General features: G+C 38.4%; 1 protein-coding gene and 1 pseudogene across 2 annotated transcripts in view; both read right to left on the bottom strand.

Annotated features, from left to right (window-relative positions):
- The window catches only part of GRAMD1C (GRAM domain containing 1C), a 99,824-nt gene that overhangs the window by 56,112 nt on the left and 18,338 nt on the right, over nucleotides 1-25,374 (bottom strand). For both annotated transcript variants that reach the window (XM_061427196.1, XM_061427206.1), the window contains one exon: nucleotides 18,480-18,562. The gene's annotated coding sequence lies outside the window, so the exon portion shown is untranslated. The remainder of the gene's footprint in view (nucleotides 1-18,479; nucleotides 18,563-25,374) is intronic.
- On the bottom strand, nucleotides 5,549-12,471 carry LOC133253693 (elongation factor 1-alpha 1-like; annotated as a pseudogene).

Here is a 25,374-nt window from a genome sequence, read left to right as displayed (position 1 = left end):
AATTTATAATTTTTCCTCATCAGATATATTAATTGTACAATTAAGAATAAGTTTATTTTAGGGCTTCTCTGGTGGCTCAGTGGTAAAGAATCTGCCTGTTAATGCAGGAGACACAGGTTTGATCCCTGATCTGGGGAGACCCCACATGCCACAGGGCAACGAAGCCCGTGTACCACAACTACCGAGTCTGCACACAAGAGCCTGGGCGCCAGGACTACTGGGCTCTCACGCCCTGGTTGACTCCAGGACTGAGATGGGGAAAGCCTGTAATATCTGTGCTAAAAAGCAAGGAAATGCTCAAATAATGCTGAAAACAGTCAAAAGGATACTAGAGCCAGTTTGAGGGGCTCCCACTGACCAAACCTGGGACAATTTGAGTATTAAAATAAATAATGACAGCAGTGGATTATAACTTATTAACTAAAATAAGACATTATGAGGTCACACTGATATGAGTAAATAAATGAATGAATTTGATGAGGAATTGTATATTTACAAAGTAGCTTACTACAAAACATAATTACAAAGGAAAACAGACTAACTTTACAGTAAAGTCTTATTTACACCATCTTATTAAATGATCAAAATGAATATCAAGAATATCAACGGCAAGATGTGTGTGTGTGTGTGTGTGTGTGTGAGTGTGTGTTCAGTTGCTCAATTGTGGCCCATGGACTATAGCCCACTAGGCTCCTCTGTCCACTGAATTTTCCAGGCAAAAATACTAGAGTGGGTTGTCTTTTCCCACTCCAGGGGATCTTCCCAACCCAGGGATCCAACCCACGCCTCTTTTGTCTCCTGCACTGGCAGGCAGGTTCTTTACCACAAGCACCACTTAAGAAGCCCCACCATCTGAGAGGATGCAATGGAAAGAACAGAGAATAACTTCTGTGCTCCTGCTGCTGCTGCTGCTAAGTCACGTCAGTTGTGTCTGACTCTGTGCGACCCCATAGACAGCAGCCCACCAGGCTCCCATCCCTGGGATTCTCCAGGCAAGAACACTGGAGTGGGTTGCCATTTCCTTCTCCAATGCATGAAAGTGAAAAGTGAAAGTGAAGTCACTCAGTCGTGTCCGACTCTTCTCGACCCCATGGACTGCAGCCTACCAGGCTCCTCCATCCATGGGATTTTCTAGGCAAGAGTACTGGAGTGGGGTGCCATTGCCTTGTCCGAACTTCTGTGTTATTTCTGCCAAAATTGCAAAACTTAAACTTAATCATAAGAAAATACCAGATAAAGACAACTGAGGGATATCCTACAAAATAACTTACCCATTAATATAATCTTTAGAAGTGTCAAGGGCACAAAAGTCAAGGAACAACTAAGAGATTAGTTTAGAATATGGAAATTAAAGACCTTGACAACTAAATGTAATACACATTTCTGAACTGGGTCTATTTGCTATAAAGGATATTATTGGGATAATAGAGGAAACTGAAATAGGTTTGAGAACGCAGCAGTGACAATGATCAATACTAAAGTCTTGCATTTGATGGTCATGCAGTGGTTAGGTAGGAGAATGTCTTTGATGGAAATACATGCTAGACTTCTGGGGTGATAAGGCTTCAGAGTGACAACTTATTCTCAAATAGTTTCCAGGGGAAAAGTTCTTTGTACTGTACCTGGAAGTGTTTTGTAATGATGAGACTGTTTAAAACCAAAAGTGCATGTGAAAGAAACCTTACAAGATTAAAAAGTATCATTATAATGATTCAATTTATCTCCCCTGTCCTCTGCTCTACTGCCTCTTTTCTCTTTCATTTCCTTCCCTGTTTCCTTCCTTCCTTCTCCTCCTTCATCCCCTACCATGTTTTCCTTTTTCCTCCCTTCCTCCTTTTTCTTTCTCAGCATTTTGCTTCTAAAGTTACATACAGAGCTGTTAATTAATTTTCCAGGTGAGTAGAGAAAGATTCTTCATACCAAGAACTGATGGATATTGTAGGTGCATAATAAAAATGATGGCAGCTAAAGCAAATTGCCATTCTAAAAAAAGGTTGTAATGATTATGTCCTTACTTACATGCTACCAAATCTCTGTTCACCAGAACTGTTCATTTTTATTAATTGATACTGTGAAGGTATTATTGACTAAACAACAATCATATAACTATTAGAGTATTTTAAAATGATAAGGATGTTTTGCTAAGGTTTATTCCACCTACCTCTTATAATTAAGAAATGAAAAATATGAGAGAAACTTTTCTGTAAATAATAAACTACAAAAAATTTGAGTAGTTATTTAAAGTCAATCAAAAATCAGTATTTAAGTATACATAAATCTAGTATTAAATACAGTGTATCTCTATCAGATATTCCTAACTTCAAGAACTGCTTATATTCCCAACTCTGATGATTAGTATGAGGCAAATTTTCTCCACATTATGTAATAAGGCAAAGGTAGTTTTTCACCTTTTCACCCTCTGTAACGATCTGGATAGCATTTGGGATAAGTCGAGCAGTTTTCTCCTTGGTTATGAAGGTTATGTTCTTTAAATCAATCTAAACATACAAAAAATAATGAAAAACTGCAAAACAAATTTCTCAGAAACATACACAACACAAAATATCAAGTATTACATTAACCTGGTCCATAATATTCAGATTAAAAACCTGAAGGAGTTAATGAGCACATGTTTGCATTCTTGGAGGAAAACATGGTAAACAGACATTCTTTCCTTCAGTAATTTCCCCCATCAGCTCCTATTATCTAATATTAGGATAAAGTGTAAAAAGACATGAAAGAGTTTATGTTCCATATTAAAACACACAGAGACACAAACAAAACTCAGTCTGTCACATAAGACCTGCTTTTGACAGCCAAAGGAGGTGTGTTCAAGCTTTTTTCAACCTGAAATCTCTTTCCCAATTATATTAAATATATACAAATGGAGCTCGATGTATTAAGAAAAATATGTTACACACTTATACTACACATAAATAAATGTAGATGTATACAAGTATAGATAAATATATATCAACTTACTTTGAAATCTAAAGTACACTGTTTTTAGGAGCACTGTATACATACTTGTCTATGCGATTATTTATATCAGCAAATCTAATGAAAACATGTGTTAATGTAGTTTCCCATCTGAAGATGTTGCTATAGAAACATACAGTTTTCTGAAAGGTAGAGTCGTCCCTGAAGCAAAATGTCCCTCTGAAGAGCACAAGCATAATCTACATACACAAGAAATAAGGAACGGCTTAGTAACTAAAAACTGTGCCAGCTTCACAAATCTCATAGTACTTTAACCAGGGAAAGTCATCGCTTTGTTCATTAGTTCATTTATTCATTCATTCATTCCCTTCTTCCTATACTTTGAGCACCACACACCAGATATTTTTTGCTATTCACTAGGGTTACCAGACCCACTCCAGTGTTCTTGACTGGAGAATCCCAGGGATGGGGGAGCCTGGTGGCTGCCGTCTATGGGGTCACACAGAGTCGGACACGACTGAAGTGACTTAGCAGTAGCAGTAGCAGCAGGGTTACGAGAAATAAAACTTGCCCTTGTGGAATGCAGTCTAGTGGAGAAGGTATACAATAAACAGATAGAAAAACAGCCTAATGACCAAAGTGTGGAGAAAGCTGAAAGTGTACAACAAGGAGCATATAGGTATGGGGTATGGGGCAGAGAGAATATATATAGAAAAGTTCTCCAGAAAAAGTGACTTTTAAACTGAAATCTAAAGATCAATAAAGGGTCAACTGGACCATGAGGGAACAGGATGTGCAAAGGCCCTGTGGTAGAAAGAAACAATACCTTTAAGCAACTATACAAAGATAGATCTCCTGCTAGAGAAGCTGGAGAAGCTGGATCATGTAAGGTCTCACAGACCATGGCAGACTGTGGACTTTATGAAAAGCCATCAGTGAGTATCAAGTGAAGGAACATAATCAGATGTATGTTATTAAACACCAAATAATTCACACTGTGAGAATGGATTTAGATAAATCATTAGGAAATCCAGGGGGAAACTGATGGTGGCTCAGACCAAAAGATGGCAGTACTAGAGAAAGAAGTAGTTAGATTCAGAGATATTTAAGGGGTAGTACTGACTGGGGCTTCCCAGATGGCACTAGAGGTAAAGAACCCACTTGCCAGTGCAGGAGACACAAGAAACACGGGTTCAATCCCTGGGTCAGGAAGATCTCCTGGAGGAGGGCTTGATAACCCATTCCTGTATTCGTGCCTAGAGAATCCCATGGACAGAGGAGCCTGGCAGGCTACAGTCTATAGGGTCACCAAGAGTCAGACGCTACTGAAGCAACTTTGCACACACACACGGATAGGGAATTGGTAACTAATTAGATGCTGGATGAGAGTGAGGGAGGGATGACTCTATAAATTTTATATATTTTAAGTTTAGCTTCAAATTTGGTCATTTCTAACTCAGCACTAAAATCCAGCAAAATCAAGAGGGCTCTGATAAATGCCACTGCCTACCAGTAAGTTAACACCGCACCTCTAAGATTAAGACATGGCTCTGTGGCTAATGTAAAAAGCATTGCTAAATTATTAATAAGCTATAAAGAGCTGCTATGAGGAGATTTAGCTTAATTGATATATTTTTAAATAATATTAAGTGACTAGTAATTTTAGGAAAAAGTTATTAAGGTTATGAATCCCAAGATATTTAAATTTGCTCATGTTAAATTTCTAAGCAAATACTAAAAACTTAACAAAGGAATTCAAGTCTTTCACAGTGCTTCCTTCAGCAAAACAGAACTGAGACACCACCAAATCAAAAAAGAAAAAATCCTAGTAAATAATTAAGCAGATTAAGTTACTCATTCACTAGTATGCATTTCTAAAACAGGGATGGGGCTAAAGGTCATCCTGAGGTATTCTGAAACTTTTATCTAAACCACTGAAACATTTTATTAATTCAGTTCTTCTCAAATATCAGATCAGAAATATGTGGTAGAATGAAGTCCTACTGTATAGCACAGGAAACTCTGCTGAGTATAACGTGACAGTCTGTGGAAAGGGAGTTTGTGGGGAGGATGGATACATGTATATGTATGGATGAGTCCCTTTGCTGTTCACCTAAAACTATCACAACATTGTTAATCGGCTGTTGTTTAGTCGCTAAGTTGTATCCAACTCTTTTGCCACTCTATGGACTGTAGCCTGCCAGGCTCCTCTGTCCATGGGATTTCTTGGGCAAGAATACTGGAGGGATTGCCATGTCCTCCTCCAGAGGATCTTCCCGACCCAGGGATCGAACCTGTGTCTCCTAAACTGCAGTTGGATTCTCTCCAATATAAAACAAAAAGTTCAAAAAAAATTTTTTTAATTAAAAAAAAAAGACATACCTGGTAGATTGATCACAATACAGATTTCCAGGCCCCTCCCCACGTTTCCGATTAACTACGTCTGGGCTGGGGGAAGAGTGTGCACATCTAGCAAGGTCCCAGCTGACGTCAATGTGGCTAGTCTGTGGACCACAATTTGAGAACCGCTGCTCTATTTTACATTCAGATCAGATCAGTCGCTCAGTCGTGTCCGACTCTTTGCGACCCCATGAATAACAGCACACCAGGCCTCCCTGTCCATCACCAACTCCCAGAGTTCACCCAGACACATCCATCGAGTCTGATGCCATCCAGCCATCTCATCCTCTGTAGTCCCCTTCTCCTCCTGCCCCCAATCCCTCCCAGCATCAGAGTCTTTTCCAATGAGTCAGCTCCTCGCATGAGGTGGCCAAAGTACTGGAGTTTCAGCTTTAGCATCATTCCTTCCAAAGAACACCCAGGGCTGATCTCCTTCAGAATGGACTGGTTGGATCTCCTTGCAGTCCAAGGGACTCTCAAGAGTCTTCTCCAACACCACAGTTCAAAAGCATCAATTCTTCGGCGCTCAGCCTTCTTCACAGTCCAACTCTCACATCCATACAGGAAAAACCATAGCCTTGACTAGCCGGACCTTTGTTGGCAAAGTAATGTCTCTGCTTTTGAATATGCTATCTAGGTTGGTCATAACTTTCCTTCATTAACTCTATTCAAAGATATGCTAGCATTTTAACTGAAGACTATTTGATATAGATTGACAGGTTTTTTTCAGTGGTTTTTAAAAACAATCTCTCTAAAACAGGTATGTTTTATTGTAATAAACTCCTACCTCACTTAGGTTGTTTTTTTATAAGATGGCTTCCTAGCAATAAGTCCCAGACAAGATATGGACAAAAAATTTTTTAAAAGCAAAGGGATTTTACCTTTTTTTCCTCCCAGTTTCCCTACTGACTAATAAACCTGTACCACAACACTAATCGGCACTTCAGAAGGCAATCTTCTACCTGACTTGAGTCATGTTAACAGTCTGATTAATCCACAATTGAATTATGTTTGTCAAAAATTGTTTTATGTATTCATAATTCTGTGTGTGTGTGTGTGTGTGTGCTCAGTTGTGTCCAATTCTGTGTGATTCCATGGACTGTAGCCTGCCAGGCTCCTCTGTCCATGGGATTTTCCAGGTAATAATACTACAGTGGGCTGCCATTTCCTCCTTGAGAGAACCTTCCTGACACAGGAATCAAACCTGCCTCTCCTGCCTCTCCTGCATTGCAGATGGATTCTTTATCACTGAGCCATTAGGGAAGTCCCTTTTATAACTTTATAATTGGTTACTGGAAAATTTAAATAAAGTTAAGTAAATTAACCAAGCAGCACAGGTCACTTTGATGCACGTATTAACATCAACTTGCTAGTTTTTACATGACCAATTTCAGCCAAGTGAATGGCTCCAACGCCTAAAGATTTACTTTATTAACTAAAATATAACAAAGGATACAGTTGAAATATGTGAAAAGTGTTAACAGGAATACAGATGGAGTGAATCAGCACTATATACTCCCAGAGTAAGCTTGCACAATAAGTCGTACACTCATTTTCAAACGAACAATGTACTATTTATGTACTATTTAATTTTACAGAAGAATTTAGGCATAGCTCTGTAAGGGAGATGATGATGAATTAAGAGAATGTGTTTTTTACGCAATAACAGCAGGAAACACACATCCCAAAGTATTCTTTTCTAGCAGCAATTGATTTCAGACATGAGTGGCAGTAAGTGGCAGCTTGCTGTAAGTGGCAGCTTGCAGCAAGCAGCAGCGAAAGGTAGCTAGAAGCAGGCTCCTAGTTTCCAAGACCAGGAGTCCTAACCAATGGGCCACAGGAGCCAGCAGTTAGGGCTAAGGTCCCTAGTCTTGCCTGCCTAGTCAAGAACAAATTCAGGCAAGGAGGCGGGAAAGAGTAAAGTAAAGTTTATTGAAAAGTACACGTGGAAAGGCGTGTGGGCTAGCTCAGAGAGAAAGTCACGCCTTTTGGTTAAGTTTAAATCCTTTATGAAGGGGCAGTCTTCCGGGTCTTCCCTCAGGCCAATCACCTTGCTTTGTCCCACCTGGTTAATTTGTCTCAGGACCCTCCCTGGGGTGTGCACGCACACCCTAGCCAAGATGGATCAAGCGTGACTCATTATGGCCTCAAATGACCCTCTGATTTTTTACTCCAAGGAGCCTTTCTGCGCATGTGTAGTGTCTCGCTTATCAGACAGGGTTTTGTCCTTTCTTTGTCCTTGCCATGATTATTCCCTTGAGTTAAGAGACAAAGACTGGCTATTTACTCTGTTTTTATTAGTTGTAAATTCCTCAATTGAAGCCCACCTATCTCTTATCTCAAGAAATGAAAGCAGAAGGGTGGCTGATTGTAAATTTCCAATCTGAAGCCCATCTATCTCCTACCTCACAATCATCTTTGGGAGTCCAAGAGCAGTGATTTGCTTAAGTCAGACTCTGGAACAACATTTTTAGGATTGCTTTCTATTATAATTTTGTACATAAACTACAAAAGATAACCATTCGCATTTTTTTATACTTTACATTGCTGGTTTTGTCATTGTTGTTCCTTTGCTTTTTACCTGAGCAAACTGTAAGGGCAGATGCAAACTGAAAAAGAAAAAATTAATTTTCTCTGGTGAAAAAAAAACGGAAAGAGACCCCCCTCCTCTCTTTAGAGCATTTTCCTTAGAAAGCCTGTAAATTCTTTCTCTGCACCTGTGAGATGTGAAATCTTTTTAAAAGCAAAATAGGCTTCTTGCCAGTTTTATAACCCTGATGTTTCCTCCAGGACTTGGGAGCCACCTCTTTCAAACAACAGGGATGATAAGACCCCATCTCCTAGTTTCTCTGACTGGGTAATTTCCATGGCTGCCTTGATTCAAGTTGCAAACTAACTCCTGTCTTTAAGAAGTCAGTTTATTTTTCCTTTGGATAAAGCCAATTAGCTAACATAGCTGACCCAATTACCAGATGAATTTAGGATAAACTGATATGACATACGGTGCTGTCAAGTCCTCTAACTTGAGGGCTGAAAGTGAAAGTGAAAGTGAAGTCACTCAGTCATGTCCAACTCTTTGCGACCCCATGGACTGTAGCCTACCAGGCTCCTCCCTCCATGGGATTCTCCAGGCAAGAGTACTGGAGTGGGTTGCCATTTCCTTCTCCAGGGGATCTTCCTGACCCAGGGATCGAACCCAGGTCTCCTGAATTCCAGGCAGACGCTTTAACCTCTGAGCCACCAGGGAAGCCTCAACTTGAGGGCTAGTTATTACTTACCTTTAGAATATGTGTAATGGCTGTATCTGCCTGCCTACATAAAGAGAGGAGATTTCTTTCTGCCTTCACAACCTCTTTTGCAGATTGCTTGTGATGTCCATCACACTCTAATTTAATGCTTATTCAATAATAAAACCAAGTGTTTTCTTTCTCTTTTACTTTTGTAGAGAGGTTTTCTGGGTGGGTAGGATATTTTGTTTTTAATTATATTTCTCCAGTGCAACATTTTCTAGGGTAAAAAAATCTACCTTGTTCACTCATTTAATCAGAGACATTAAAAAATGTTTTGAGCAATGGTGTCACTATAAAAAGTATACGTTCTCCCAAGAGAATACATTCAAAGCAACGATCATATTTAGAAGTGTGAATAGTACATAGAACAAATCTAGTCCATGGAACTTCTGGTCTAAGTTGACATGAGTGTCTAGTTCTGTTCCTTTTGCAATGCTGAGGGGTAGACAGAATGCGTACATTGGTTGACTAGAAGTTTTGATTAAATTTTAAGAGACAGAAAGTGGACACTAATGGATAAGCCACAGTGTGGAGAAAGTCTCAGCTCAAAAAATACACAAGAGAAGGTTGAAGCTATCCCACTCCAGAGAGACTCCACACTGAGAATCACAAAGAGTGACAGCTAGAACAAGGACCAATATCAGGTACCTGACTGGTGAGCTCTCCATGGTAGAGGTCAATCACACTCACTCACATCTTCCAACACAGGGGAGTCTTATATCTTTGCAGCCTCATCATCATTTGGTGTTGTCCACTGTTTTAGTGTTTAATTTTAGCAATTCTATTAGATATGTCATTTATTTAATTGTGCGTTTAATCTGTATTTTCCTATGATAGTGTGCAATTTTTCATATGCTTATTTGCCATCCATATATCTCCTTTGGTAAAGAATCTGCCCATTTTTTTTTTCCTCATTAAACTTATTTTTAATGGGTCTCAAATTCTGTGACAGATTTTTGGTCAAGTTGTTTTCATTAAAAAGTACTGATTTTACAAATAAATAACTTAAACTGCCACACACAAAACATATGGACCACAAAAACATTCTCCTTTCCTTCTGAAGGTTTTACGATGCATTGTTGTCATTAACCAGTCTTTTACTACTAAACTTAAATGGCCAATTGAGACAAACAGTTCTGAGACCATTCTTCCAACACTGATTAATACTGGGGTGGCAGGTATTGGGGATAATATTCATTTAGCCTTCTGAGCTTTCTGGGCAGACTTGGTGACCTTGCTAGCTCCAGCTGCCTTCTTGTCCACTGCTTTAATGACACCCACAGCGACTGTCTGCCTCATGTCATCCACAGCAAAAAATAGCCCTGGGGAAGATAGAGAAGCTCTCGACACACACGGGCTTGCCAGGAACCATATCAACGATGGCAGCATCACCACATTTCAAGAATTTAGGGCCATCTTCCAGCTTTTTCCCAGAAAGACGATCAGTCTTCAGCTCAGCAAACTTGCAAGCAACGTGAGCTGTGTGACAGTCCAGCACAGGTGCATATCCAGCACTGATTTGGCCTCGATGGTTCCAAATAATCACCTGAGCTGTGAAGCCAGCTGCTTCCATTGGTGGGTCATTTTTGCTGTCACCAGCCACATTGCCATGACAAACATCTTTGACAGATACGTTTTTGACATTGAAGCCCACATTGTCCCCAGGAGGGGCTTCACTCAATGCTTCATGGTGCATTTCTACAGACTTCACTTCAGTTGTTACATTGACTGAAGCAAAGGTGACCACCATGCCAGGTTTGAGAACACCAGTCTCCACCCTATCGACAGGGACAGTACTGATACCACCAATTTTATAGACATCCTGGAGGGGCAAACGCAAGGGTTTGTCAGTTGGGTGAGTTGGTGGCAGGATGCAATCCAGAGCTTCAAGCAGGACGGTTCCACTGGCATTGCTGTCCTTACGAGTGACTTTCCATCCCTTGAACCATGGCAGGTTAGCACTTGGCTCCATTACGTTGTCACCATTCCAGCCAGAAATTGGCACAAATGCTACTGTGTCAGGGTTGTAGCCAATTTTCTTAATGTAGGTGCTGACTTCCTTAACAATTTCCTCGTATCTCTTCTGGCTGTAGGTTGGCTCAGTGGAATCCATTTTGTTAACGCCAACAATTAGTTATTTCACACCCAGAGTGTAAGCCAGAAGGGCATGCTCACAAGTCTGCCCGTTCTTGGAGATACCAGCTTCAAATTCACCAACACCAGCAGCAACAATCAGGACAGAACAGTCAGCCTGGGATGTGCCTGTTTTTCATGAAGTCTCTGTGTCCTGGCGCATCAATGATGGTAACATAGTACTTGCTGGTCTCAGATTTCCACAGGGAGATATCAATGGTGATACCACGCTCACATTCAGCTTTCAGTTTGTCCAAGACCCAGGCATAACTGAAGGCCCTTTTCCATCTAGGCAGCCTCCTTCTCGAACTTTTCAATTGTTCTTGTCGACCCCGCTACATTTGTAGATCAGATGGCCAGTCATGGTAGACTTCCCTGAATCTACGTGCCCAATGACAACAATGTTGATGTGGGTCTTTTCCTCTCCCATTTTTGCTTAGGTTTAATGGTGGTTTTCATGACACCTGTGTCCTGGCGGCAAACCCATTGCAAAAAAGCTAATCGGCCCATTTTTTAATAGGGTTGTTTGTGTTCTTACTGTTGACTTTTAAGAATAGTTTCTATTGTGGATAGACGTGTATGTTTGTTTTTTTAATCAGATATGTGATTTACAGCTATTTTCTCCCTGTTTGTGTCTTATATTTTCACCCTCTAAAATGTATCTTTTGCATAGCAAAAGATTTTAATTTTGATGAAGTACAACTTATCGATTCTTTCTTGTATAAATCATGCTATTGGTGTTACACCTAAAGATTCATCATCAAATTCAAACAGAGATTTCCTCTAGGGAAAAAACCCAGATGTTTTCTTCTACAAATTCTACAGTTTTATATTTAGTTCTATGATCCATTTTGAGGTAATTTCTGTAAATAGTGTGTTTTGCTTCAAGGTTCATTCATTTTCTGCTTATGGACATCTACTTGTTCCAGTACCATTTGTTGAAGATGAACTTTTCTCCATTAAATTATTTCTGCATTTGCACCTTTGTCAAAAATGAGTTCACAATATTTGTATGAATTTATATCTGAGCTATTTTCTGTTCCATTTATCTAAATGTCTATCCTTGGCAAATCTCAGACTGTCTTGATTACTACAGATTTATAGTAAGTCTTGAAATTGAGTAATGTATGTCTTCCAGCTTTGTTCTTTTTCAGAATTATTTTGGCTATTCTAAATCCTTTGTTTTTTCCATACAAATTTTAAAATCAGTTTGTCTATTTCCTCATCTATGAAAAAGTATTCTGGGGTTTTTCATTTGAGAGAACGGAGACCTCAATAATATTGAGTCTTCCAATCTATAAACATTTATTTAGACTTCTTTTGTTAATGTGTTACATTTGTTAGCATATAGAGCCTACATATTTGTTAGATTTATACCTACGTACTTCATTATTGGGAAGTTCTGATGTAAATGTTATTTTTAAAATTTCAATTCCAATTGTTCTTTGCTAGTGTATATAAATGTTTCTTTTAGCTTCAAATAATTTTCAATTTTGTTATCATTGTTATTTAGTCGCTAAGTCGTGTCCAACTCTTTTGTGGCCCTATGGACTGTAGCCTGTCAAGCTCCTCTGTCCATGGGATTTCCCAGGCAAGAACACTGGAGTGGTTCCCATTTCCTTCTCCAGGGGATCTTCCCAACCCAGGGATCAAATCTGCATCTCCCTTATTGGCAGGCAGATTCTTTACCACCGAGACCCCACTAAATTCACTCATTAAATCTAGAAATTTTTGTAGATTATCTGAGATTTTCTAAATGAATAATCATGTCTATTGGCAATAAAGTTAGTTTCTATTTCCTGTTCTCCTAATGTATATGCCTTTTATTTCAAGTCTGTTGCACTTACTGCACTTAAACTTCTAGTAAAATGTTGAGTCATGCCTGAATGGTCTAGTGGTTTTCCCTACTATCTTCAATTTAAGTCTGAATTTTACAATAAGGAGTTCATGATCTTAGCCACAGTCAGCTCCGGGTTTTGTTTTTGCTGACTGTACAGAGCTTCTCCATCTTTGGCTGTAAAGAATATAATCAATCTGATTTCGGTGTTGACCATTTGGTGATGTCCATGTGTAGAGTCTTCTCTTGTGTTGTTGGAAGAGGGTGTTTGCTATGACCAGTGCATTTTCTTGGCAAAACTCTATTAGCCTTTGCCCTGCTTCATTCTGTACTCCAAGGCCAAATTTGTCTGTTACTCCAAGTGTTTCTTGACTTCCTACTTTTGCATTCCAGTCCCCTGTAGTGAAAAGGACATCTTTTTTGGGTGTTAGTTCTAAAAGGTCTTGTAGGTCTTCATAGAACCGTTCAACTTCAGCTTCTTCAGCGTTACTGGTTGGGGCATAGACTTGGATCACTGTGATATTGAATGGTTTGCCTTGGAAACGAACGGAGATCATTTTGTCGTTTTTGAGATTGCATCCAAGTACTGCATTTCGGACTCTTTTGTTGACCATGAAGGCTACTCCATTTCTTCTAAGGAATTCCTGCCCACAGTAGTAGATATAATGGTCATCTGAGTTAAATTCACCCATTCCAGACCATTTCAGTTCGCTGATTCCTAGAATGTCGACATTCACTCTTGCCATCTCTTGTTTGACCACTTCCAGTTTGCCTTGATTCATGGACCTGACATTCCAGGTTCCTATGCAATATTGCTCTTTACAGCATCGGACCTTGCTTCTATCACCAGTCACATCCACAGCTGGCTATTGTTTTTGCTTTGGCTCCATCCCTTCATTCTTTCTGGAGTTATTTCTCCACTGATCTCCAGTAGCATATTGGGCACCTACTGACCTGGGGAGTTTCTCTTTCAGTATCCTATCATTTTGCCTTTTCATACTGTTCATGGGGTTCTCAAGGCAAGAATACTGAAGTGGTTTGCCATTCCCTTCTCCAGTGGACCACATTCTGTCAGACCTCTCCACCATGAACCACCCATCCTGGGTGGACCCACATGGCATGGCTTAGTTTCATTTAGTTAGACAAGGCTGTGGTCCATGTGATCAGATTGGCTAGTTTACTGTGATTATGGTTTCAGTGTGTCTGCCCTCTGATGCCCTCTCACAATACCTACCGTCTTACTTGGGTATACCACCCTTATGGCAGAAAGTGAAGAGGAACTAAAAAGCCTCTTGATGAAAGTGAAAGAGGAGAGTGAACAAGTTGGCTTAAAGCTCAACATTCAGAAAACGAAGATCATGGCATCTGGTCCCATCACTTCATGGAAAATAGATGGGGAAACAGTGCAAACAGTGTCAGACTTTATTTTTGGAGGCTCCAAAATCACTGCAGATGGTGATTGCAGCCATGAAATTAAAAGACGCTTACTCCTTGGAAGAAAAGTTATGACCAACCTAGATAGCATATTGAAAAGCAGAGATGTTACTTTGCCAATAAAGGTCCATCTAGTCAAGGTTATGGTTTTTCCAGTGGTCATGGATGTGAGAGTTGGACTGTGAATAAAGCTGAGCGGTGGAGAATTGGTGCTTTTGAACTGTGGTGTTGGAGAAGACTCTTGAGAGTCCCTTGGACTGCAAGGAGATCCAACCAGTCCATTCTAAAGGAGACCAGTCCTGGGTGTTCATTGGAAGGACTGATGCTAAAGCTGAAACTCTAATACTTTGGCTGCCTCATGTGAAGAGTTGACTTATTGGAGAAGACCCTGATGCTGGGAGAGATTAGGGGCAGGAGGAGAAGGGGACGACAGAGGATGAGATGGTTGGATGGCATCACCGACTCGATGGACATGAGTTTGAGTGAACTCCAGGAGTTGGTGATGGACAGGGAGGCCTGGCGTGCTGCGATTCATGAGGTTGCAAAAAGTCAGACATGACTGAGCGACTGAACTGAACTGAAAATGTTGAGTAAGAACAGTGAGAGAAAACATTTTTACCTAGTTTCTAATTTTAGGTGGAAGGCATTCAGTCATCATTAAGTACAATGTTAGTTGGAGGTTTTTCATAGTTTCTTCTAAGGAAGTAGAATAAGTTCTATTTCTAACTTGCTGAGAGATTTATTATGAAAGAATGTCGAATTCTGTCAAATACTTTTTCTGCATCTATTGAGATGATTATATGGTTTTTCATATTTGGTCTAAGATGATAAAATATATTGATTGATTTTTCTTTTTTTTAACATGCTGAACCAGCCATGCATTCCTGGAATGAACCTCACTTGGTCATAATGCATAATCTCTTTTAAAAATTGCTGAATCTCATATGCTAATATTTTGTTTCAACTCTTTATTTCTATGTTCATGACAGATATTAGTCTTTTCCTAGAATGTTTCTGTCTGGTTTTGGTATTTTGGTAATACTAATCTCATAAAATGAGTTAGGAAGTGATCCTTCTTATTTTCTGGAAGGAATGATACTATTTCTTACATAAACGGTTGATAGAATTCACCACTGACACTGTCTACATTGAGTTTTCTTTTTATGGAAGGTTCTTAACTATAAATTCAATTTCTTTAATAGGTATAGAGCTATTCCAGCTATATGTTTCTTCTTGTGTGAGGTTTGGTAGTTTGTGTTTTTCAAGAAATTGGTCTATTTTAACTAAATTATTGTATTTTGGGCATAGAGTTGTTCACAGTATTTCTTTATTATCTTTTTAATATTCAGGGGATCAGCAGTGATGAACCCTCTTCCACTGCTGATATTGGTAAGACATGTCACCTATCATTCCTCTTGGTTAACCAGATTCTCGGCCTATCAATTTTATCAATTTTTTCAGAGAACCAACTTTGGCTTTGTAGATTTTCTCTACTTTTTCCTCTGTTTTCAATTTCATTAATTTATGCTCTAGTCTTTATCATTTCTTTCCCTTTGGTAGCTTTAGGTTTAATTTCCTCTTCTTTTATAGATTTACTAGGTATAACCTTAGTTATTGATTCTACTTTCTTTTCATTTTTTAAAATGTTCATTTAACACTGTATATTTCCTCTATATAGTTACTTTAGATCAACTTCACAAATTGTTATTTTCACTTAGTTCAACTGTATTTCATACTGTTAAACTATTATGATTCTTAACAACTCTTTATACCCAAAATACTGATACTACTTTCTTCTGCTTCACACATTATTTGACCTTTCCTTCTAAATTTGAGTTTTACTGGATTTTCTTCTACTGATGCCATGATTCTTTTGTTAGTGTTACCTTAACTCTATATGTTATCTGTGGTTGAGCACATCTACTCTGCTGATTTTAAGTGACACTGATAATTCATTTACTCACTCATTTCTCTATCCATCAACCATCCATTCAATCACTGGGTACCCATTACTATATGTCAAATACTGACCTTTGTACTAGAGTTACAATAGCAAATAATATAGATAAAAGTGAAAGTGTTCATCACAGTCATGTCCGACTCTCTGTGACCCCATGGACTGTAGCTCGACAGGCATATGAATTCTATCCATAGAATTCTCCAGGCAAGAATACTGGTGTGGGTTGCTGTGCCCTCCTCCAAGGAATCTTCCTGACCCAGGGATTTAACCTCTTATGTCTTCTGCATTAGCAGGTGGGTTCTTTACTACTTGCGCCACCTGGGAAGCCCAATAATATAAATAGTTCAGTTCAGTCGCTCAGTTGTATTCTGCTCTTTGTGATTCCATGGACTGCAGCACACAAGGCTTCCTTGTCCATCACCAACTCCCAGAGCTTGCTCAAACTCATGTCCATCGAGTCGGTGATGCCATTCAACCATCTCATCCTCTGTTGTCCCCTTCTCCTCCTGCCTTGATCTTTCCCAGCAACAGGGTCTTTTGCAATGAGTCAGTTCTTCCCATCAGGTGGCCAAAGTATTGGAGTTTCAGCTTCAGCATCAGTTCTTCCAATGAATATTCAGGACTAATTTCCTTTAGGATGGACTGGTTTGATCTCCTTGCAGTCCAAGGGACTCTGAGGAATGTGAAGGACAGTACAAGAGTACATACTAGAGGTATCTATCCAGAGGTGATAGTTACAATGATAACACTGGTCACCAACCACAGTGCTGGATCAGGACCTTTCTCTATCAGATATAAACCTTTCATTGCTGGATTATGGGAAGGCCCTGGGAATCCTACAAGAGAAGCCAGGAGAGCTAAGGTATGAGGAGTCACTTGGGGGGGAGCTCAGTGTTTCAACATTTTAACTACTACTACTGTTACTCTGGTGAGCAGTAGATGAATATAAGAGCTGTATCAGCCCCGTCAAACTTACAGTAAAGGCATGCCTAAATGAGAAATATAAACAAAATATACATGCAAATAGACATAATACATTAATATATATTTTAAAATACATAAATAAAAGACAACCAGGTATAGAAGAGGGAAAACAATTCTAGGTAAAATGAAGTAAAAAAAAAAGCCCCAAAACAAAAGGAAATGACATATATAAAGAAAGCTGACTTCAAAAAAGACTAGAGACTGAAGGGAACTTAATAAAGACAGATGAGAGGATAATTAACATATACAAAAGGCCACATAGAAAGGCAGTCAAGCTTTATTCTAAGGTTACTGGAATACCATTCATAAAGGGTTTTAAACTGATCAGATGTGCATCTTAGAAAAAACCACTATACCTATAGCCCTGAATAGAATGAAGGCATGTAAGACTAGGAGAGAGATCAGTTAGAAGGATACTGTGGTGCACACTAAATCTTTACTTCCAGATAATACTTCTGTACCTTGCTAAAACTGTTCATATAACCTGAATCACAGTGATTTGTTTATATATGATGTTTTTCCACGGGACTCCAAGTTCTTCAGAAACATCATGGTCTCTGGCACAGACTGAGTACTAAGAAATACTAATTGAACTAATCTATAAAAGTATGAAACTGTGGATTTGAAATGTCAGTGAGTTGTTTTTTAAAATTAAAGGTTAAAGATTCTTTGTTTCAGAAGACAGTGATCCAATATGTGGTTAAATCTAAAAGTTAAAGCCATTTGTACAGAATGATCCCAATTATATATTTTAATTTGTATCAGTTCAGTTAAGTTCAGTTGCTCAGTCATGTCTGACTCTTTGTGACCCCATGAACTGCAGCACACCAGGGTTCCCTGTCCATCACCAATTCCTGGAGCTTGCTCAGACTCATGTCCATAGAATTGGTGATGCCATCCAACCATCTCATCCTCTCGTCCCTTTCTCCTCCTGCTTTCAATCTTTCCCAGCATCAGGGTCTTTTCCAAGGAGTCAGTTCTTCGCATCAGGTGGCCAAAGTATTGGAGTTTCAGCTTCAGCATCAGTCCTTCCAGTGAATTTTCAGGACTGATTTCTTTTAGGATGGGCCCATCTAGAGGGATGGTCCTTTGGATGGGTCTCTGGTTAATTTGTATAGGTATGTAATTTTGGTTAATATTTTGTCTGTATTTTTCAATATGTATATGTGCTTTTTAAAAAATTTAAAATTTTTGTATTATTCCTCACTGCTGTAATAAACCTGTTCATTGTATAAAACTTGGAATATACACACTTTTACAAAGTAGAAATCTAAAACCACCTATAATTGTACTATCCAGATACAGTGCCAATGACACACATATCTATACAACTTCATTTTATATTGTCTGATGACAGGTGATAAGAGGCTGTTTATCCTGAAAAACAGTTTTTGCTGAGCATAAAGGCTTAAATATTCTATGAATATTATCACTCATCAACTCTATTTTGATGAGGTAGTAAAAGAGTTTTTGTACCTTCTTGACTTTTTTTATTTTCTACCTGCTATCAGCTTCTCTGCATCAGGCAGATGTGCAAACTGTCTTTTACTCTTCATTCCTGTCTTTATAGGTGGAACTTGAAATCTGCAATAAAAAATTAATTTTTTGTTTAATTATAATCATCACTAAATGAGCTGAATTGTAGTATCTTAGAAAATAAAATTTAAATGGACTTTAAAATCATACCCTTTTTGTGCAATATTCTGTACGTCTTTATATGAAAAACCACATAAAATAAACATTTCAAAAAAAACACCAAAAGGAAGTAAAGGATGCTTCCAGGATGATGGAGTGAGAACTCTGGCAAATATTCTGCAAAATCAAACATCTAGCTGGGGGGGAAAAAACTGTCAAAAACAATCATCTCAATTGACTGGAAATTGACCATAGGCATACAATAAAATGAGAAGTATTTCATCAGGAAAATCTACTGAATCTGGGTATGAACATCAGAAGTCTGTGGCATCCTTTCCTGGGGCTGCTCCCATTACTCATTCTTCCCCACAAGTTAGGTCAGTGTAGTAGTTCTGCAAGGTGGAACAGGCCATGAAAACTAGCAGTGAGGCTGACAGAGCAGAGCTGAGTTGATTCAGAGTAGAAAACAGAAAACCTATCCCAGGAGGCAATGGCACCCCACTCCAGTACTCTTGCCTGGAAAATCCCATGGACGGAGGAGCCTGGTGGGCTGCAGTCCATGGGGTTGCTAGGAGTTGGACACGACTGAGCGACTTCACTTTCACTTTTCACTTTCGTGCACTGGAGAAGGAAATGGCAACCCTCTCCAGTATTCTTGCCTGGAGAATCCCAGGGATGGGGGAGCCTGGTGGGCTGCCGTCTATGGGGTTGCACAGAGTCGGACACTACTGAAGCAACTTAGCAGCAGCAGTATCCCAGAAGTGAAGGGAAAAATTCGGAAGCTATCCAAGCAAGTGTGAGGTTGAAATCTCTATTAGTACAAGAACAAGCAGACTGTCAAATTAGTAGGGGACTTAACAGAGAGATTGTAGAGGAGAGGCAGCCACAGATCAACTTAATACACTCTTCATGTAATCCTAGATAAACAGGGGCTACAAGCATGTGCAAGAGAGATTGGAGAAATCCCAAACTAGCCACACACTCCTGGTATCAAGGAAATTAACATGCAGGAAGTCTTGTTCAGGCTTCAGAAGCAGGATAGCAGGCCCCTGATTTTGCTTCTAACCTGCCTGGACACTGACCAAATTCCATGCTTGCCTGCAAGAACAGAGAGTCAGGCAGCACTTCAGATAAGAAAGGGAGTGGGTCTTGGAACTCTTGAGTACCTGGAGGTTTGACCAACTGCAGCAAGGTTTGACAAAATCCTATGACTCACAATATAAAACAAACAGCATTGTAACAATGTTAAAGTAAAACCAGAGGTGAATTTTTGCATGCAAACGGATGATATCAGTCTGTAGTCTGGGGTTATAAGTGGGAGCCCCAGAAACTGCAATTTGAGGTCTTATCCATGGAGTGGATGTACTGCCCAAGACCTTTTCCCAACTGGGACTCCAAATAGCTGTCACATGGGATTTCTTAGGGCTGTTTTTAAGTCTACATGTTGGTCAGGCTTCCCTGGTGAAGAATCCACCTGCAGTATAGGAGATCTGGGTTTGATTCCTGGTTTGGGAAGATCCCCTGGAGAAGGGAATGGCTACTCACTCCAGTATTCTTACCTGGAAAATCCCATGGACAGAGGAGCCAGGCAGGCTCAGTCCATGGGGTCACAGAGTCAGACACAACTAAGCACACACATGTGCACACTGGTTGGCCCAATTTGGTGATGTATGTGCTGTACTTTTCACTATTGTTTCTATTTCTCTTTTAATGACTGTATATTGAAATTAAGTCAACTAATCCTCAATTAAATATTGAAATTGTTTATTGTGTGTAACAAGTGACTTTTGTTAACAAGTCCTCCAAACCTGAAACAAAAGTAATACTTTCAGCAAGATACCTGGATGGAAACACAAGAAGTCTCAAAGGAACATAAAAACAGGGACAAATTTTAAAATGACCTGAATTTTGAATGCACTACCCAATCTATACACAGATCTGTCAGCGGAAGCGGAAAGCCTTAGTGGCTCTCTGTATTTAAGCACAATTTCTGACTAATTGTTGACTGATACGAGGGGTGACACAGGAAACTAGCCTTAAAAACAAATAACAACAATGATAATAAATGGAGCAAAGATCATTGTTTCCACACACTACAGGACAAACATATTTCACAGATTTACTCTAGGCAAATTCTAAACAAAAATCAGGAATGACAAGTTTTAGGGATAGGAGGGATGCCATCAGAATCCACAGCTGCTATAATATGTTATCAAAGTTTCCAATTTTCAAAAAAAATATGAAACAAAAAAAAATAGGAAAATGTGACTCATAATAAGAAGAGAAAAAGCAAGCAATAGAGTCTTTCATGATTCCAAGATACTAGATTTAGCAAAGACATCAAAGCAGTTATTTAAAATATCTTCAATGAACTAATGAGAACAATGCTCAAAGAATTAAGGGAAAGTATGATGATAGTGACTCATATAAACAAGTAGAGAATCTCAACAGAGAATCTTAACGAATAACTTTTTTTAATTAAAAAAAAAAAACCCTGACATTCTGAAGTTGACAACTATAGTCACCAAAATAAAAAATTCAGTAGAGGGGTACAAAAGAAGATTCAAAATAGCAGAGAAAGAATCAGTGAACTAAAGACAGATGAATAAAACTTATCCAATTTGAAGAACAGAAACAAAAACGTTTGAAGAAAATAAACAAGAGACTCAGAGACCTGTGTGTCAGCATTAAGTGAATCAAAATACATGTAATGAGAGTATCAGAAGGAAAAGGGAGGCAGAAAAATATGTAAATACTGGTCAAATTTTTCAAAATTTGAGGACAAGGTACAAATCAAAGATGAGTAATGAATCCCAAATAAGATAAAGACAAGAGATTCAGACTTTGACACATTAAAGTGAAATTGATATACACATAGAACAAACATATATATGTACCATACATATAAAACACATATGAGGCATATATATATATAAAGGGAGGGGAGAGATAATGGAGCTAGGATGGAACAAAGGTTCACTATTTTAGCAGAATTAAGTTAGTAATCTGAAGTGTACAGTGAGAGGTTATGATGTACACTGTAATCCCTCATGCAATCCTTTAAAAACACTCAACTACATTTTTAAATCAAGAGGAACTGAAGTGGTATCCTAAAAAGTATTTATTTGACACATAAAGGGGGAGCAGAGGAACAAAAATATATATGAGATACAGAGAAAACAACAAAATGGCTATTTGTAAATCTAAGTTCTCTCCAATTAATTTGTAAATTTCCAATTAAAATGTAAATATATATTGTAAATACAATAAATATAAATAAGTTAAACACAGAGATTGTCAAACTGGATAAAAATAGACCCAACTATACTCTGTCCACAAGAGACACACAACTTAGATACGAAAAGACAAAGAAGCTGAAAGTAAAAGAATGGATATATACACCATGCAGACAGTCATCACAAGAAAACTGGAGTTCCTATACCACTCTCAGCTGAAACAGACTTAAAGGCAAGAAATATTCCTAGAGATTAAGATATGTTCATAATGATAAAAGAGTCAATACATGAGGAAGAGGAACTAAAGAGCCTCCTGATGAGGGTAAAAGAGGACAGTGAAAAAGCTAGGTTAAAACTTTCAAAAAACTAAGCTCATGACATCAGGTCCCATCACTTCATGGCAAATGGGAAAAAGTAGAAGCAATAACAGATTTTATTTTCTTGGGCTCCAAAATCATTGCAGACAGTGATTCAGCCATGAAATTAAAAGATGCTTGCTCCTTGGAAGGAAAGCTCTGAAAAACCCAGACAGCGTATTAAAAAGCAGAAACATCATTTTACTGACAAAAGTCCATTACGGTCAAAGCTATGGTTTTTCCAGTAGTCATGTATGGATCTGAGAGCTGACCATAAAGAAGAGTGAGTACTGAAGAACTGATGCTTTTGAACTGTGATACTGGAGAGTCCCTTGGACTGCAAGGAGATCAAACCAGTCAATTTTAAAGAAAATCAACCCTGAATTTCATTGGAAGGACTGATGCTGAAGCTGAAACTCCAATACTTTGGCCACCTGATACAAAGAGCTGACTCATTGAAAAAGGCCCTGATGCTGGGAAAGACTGAAGGCCAAAGGAGAAGGGGATGGCAGATGATGACATGCTGCTGCTGCTGCTGCTGCTGCTGCTGCTAAGTCACTTCAGTTGTGTCCGACTCTGTGTGACCCCATAGACGGCAGCCCACCAGGCACCCCCGTCCCTGGGATTCTCCAGGCAAGAACACTGGAGTGGGTTGCCATTGCCTTCTCCAATGCATGAAAGTGAAAAGTGAAAGTGAAGCCGCTCAGTCGTGTCCAACCCTCAGTGACCCCATGGACTGCAGCCTTCCAGGCTCCTCCATCCATGGGATTCTCCAGGCAAGAGTACTGGAGTGGGGTGCCATTGCCTTCTCCGGATGATGACATGGTTAGACATTAATAGCATCACCGATTCAATGGTCATGAATTTGAGCAAACTCCAGGAGATAACAGAGCATAGAGGAGCCTGGCGTGCTGCAGTCCATGGGGTTGCAAACAGTCAGACACGACTTGGCAACTGAACAACAAAACATACTGATGCCAATTATACCAAAGGAAAAAAAGTTCACATGCATACAAGGGAAAAAAATGAAGGAAATATCTCAGAATAGTTTTCTCTGGTTGGTAAGAAAACAAGGAATTTCACTTTTCTTCTTTGTATAATTTTCTATTTTCAAATTTTTTAAAATTCCTAAAATTTATAAAAATTGAAATTACATAAAAAAATTAAATTTCAAGTTTAAGTTGACATACAGAGTGAAGTAAGTTAGAAAGAGAAAGACTAATACTGTATAATACCACTTATATGTAGAATCTAGAAAAATGGTACAGATGAACTTATTTGTAAAGCAGAGATAGGTCACAGATGTAGAAAACAATCTTATAGTTACCACGGGGGTAAGAGGGTGAAATAAACAGGGAGATTGGGATTGACAAATAAACATTACTATGTATAAAATAAACAACTAATAAGAACATACAATATAACCCAAGGAACTCTACTCAGTGCTCTGTGGTGACCTAAATGGGAACGAAATCTAAAAAAGAGATAATATATGTATATGTATAACTGATTTTCTTTGATATACAGCAGAAACTAATACAACATTGTAAAGCAACTATACTGCAATAAAAATTATTTGTTAAAAAATTTAATGAGATAAATTGCATAATTTGAAAAACTATTATAATTTATTCAAAATTATTTCATTTTATTTTACACTGAAGGCAATGTTCATATTCTAGGAAGAAAACATTTAGTCCTTATCCATTTAAAAAAAATCTTGAGATACAATTGACATCTAACTGTATGAATTTATCCAGTTTTATTTATTCATATACTTGAATGAATTTAAAGTATACAATGTGTTAATTAATACACTTATATACTGCAATATGATTACCACTGTAGCACTAGCTAACACCTCCATCACATCCCATAATTATCATTTCTTTTTGTGGTGAGAACATCTAGTTTCTCAGCAACTTTTAAGTATATAATATAGTATTATTAACTGTATAATTATAATCAGAATGCAAAGTATCTGTCCTTAAAGGTCCCAATTTCCTCTTTCTCTAATATTATTTTCAAAAAAATAACAACCCTCTCACTCTAAGTAATTCAAATAGTTTTGGTACACATTTCTACATGCAAACACAGTAAAATTCAATATGCTAGCATTTTGCAGTCCAAAAGTCTTAATGGCTTGTACCTAGCTAATCAAAAATGATCTGGAGAGTCTCAGTGATTAGTATCTGTGGCAGCTCATGCCACAATCTCAGAAGCAGATTTTTAAGGCAGTTTTGGGCAACAGATTGGAATAAGATACAGTGAAAAAATAAAGAGTAAATTAACTTGGTACATTAGTCATAAAAGACTAGACTACTGTATCAATAAGCAAACCTCAAAGTCTCAGTGCTTACAAGAACAAGGGTTTATGTCTTGTTTAAATATAAATGAACAATGTGGGTTGGCAAAAGCCTTAGCTCCACACTGTCCTAACATAGGGACATATGCTAATAAGGGCTCCACCATCCTAGGACAGGAAGATGGCAAATAGTGTACCAACTCTAAGGGCTCCCCTCTAGAAACGATGCACGTCATTTTGTTCACATTTCACAGTATTAGAACATAAACCAAGATAGAATATATGTTCAGCCATATCTCAACAAATTAAGAGAAGTGAAATTATATAGATTGTGTTTCACCACAATGAAATCAACCTACAGATCAATAACAGGAAGAGAGCACAAAAATCTTCAAACATTTGGATACTAAAAAACACATATCTAAGTAATCCACGGATAAAAGAGAAAGCCTCAAGGGATATAAAAAAGTATACTGAACTGAATGAAAATGAAAATACAATATATCAACATCTGTGGGTCACAATGAAAGCTAAGAAACAAATTTATAGCACTAAATGCATACATTAGGAAAGAAGAAAAGTAATAATCTCATTGTCCAACTCAAAAACTTAGAAGAGGAAGAGCAAAATAAACCCAACATGAGCAAAAAAGTATTATATATAATAAAGATTACATATAGAACAGAAATCGATGAAACAGAAACACAAAAACAATTAGAATATCAATGAAAAAAGAGATGATTATTTTTAAATTATCAGTGAAACTAGAAAACCTCTAAAAAAACTGACAAAGGAAAAAAAAAAAAAAAAGCCTGGCGCAAGGGGCTACTGTCAATCCTCTCAAACCCTGCTGCTGGGGAATTC

The sequence above is a fragment of the Bos javanicus genome, chromosome 1 (genome assembly GCF_032452875.1).
Source record: "Bos javanicus breed banteng chromosome 1, ARS-OSU_banteng_1.0, whole genome shotgun sequence".
In the NCBI taxonomy this organism is placed as follows: domain Eukaryota; kingdom Metazoa; phylum Chordata; class Mammalia; order Artiodactyla; family Bovidae; genus Bos; species Bos javanicus.
The sequence above is the reverse complement of the archived record's forward strand: the minus strand, read 5'-3'. Positions and strand labels throughout refer to the sequence as shown.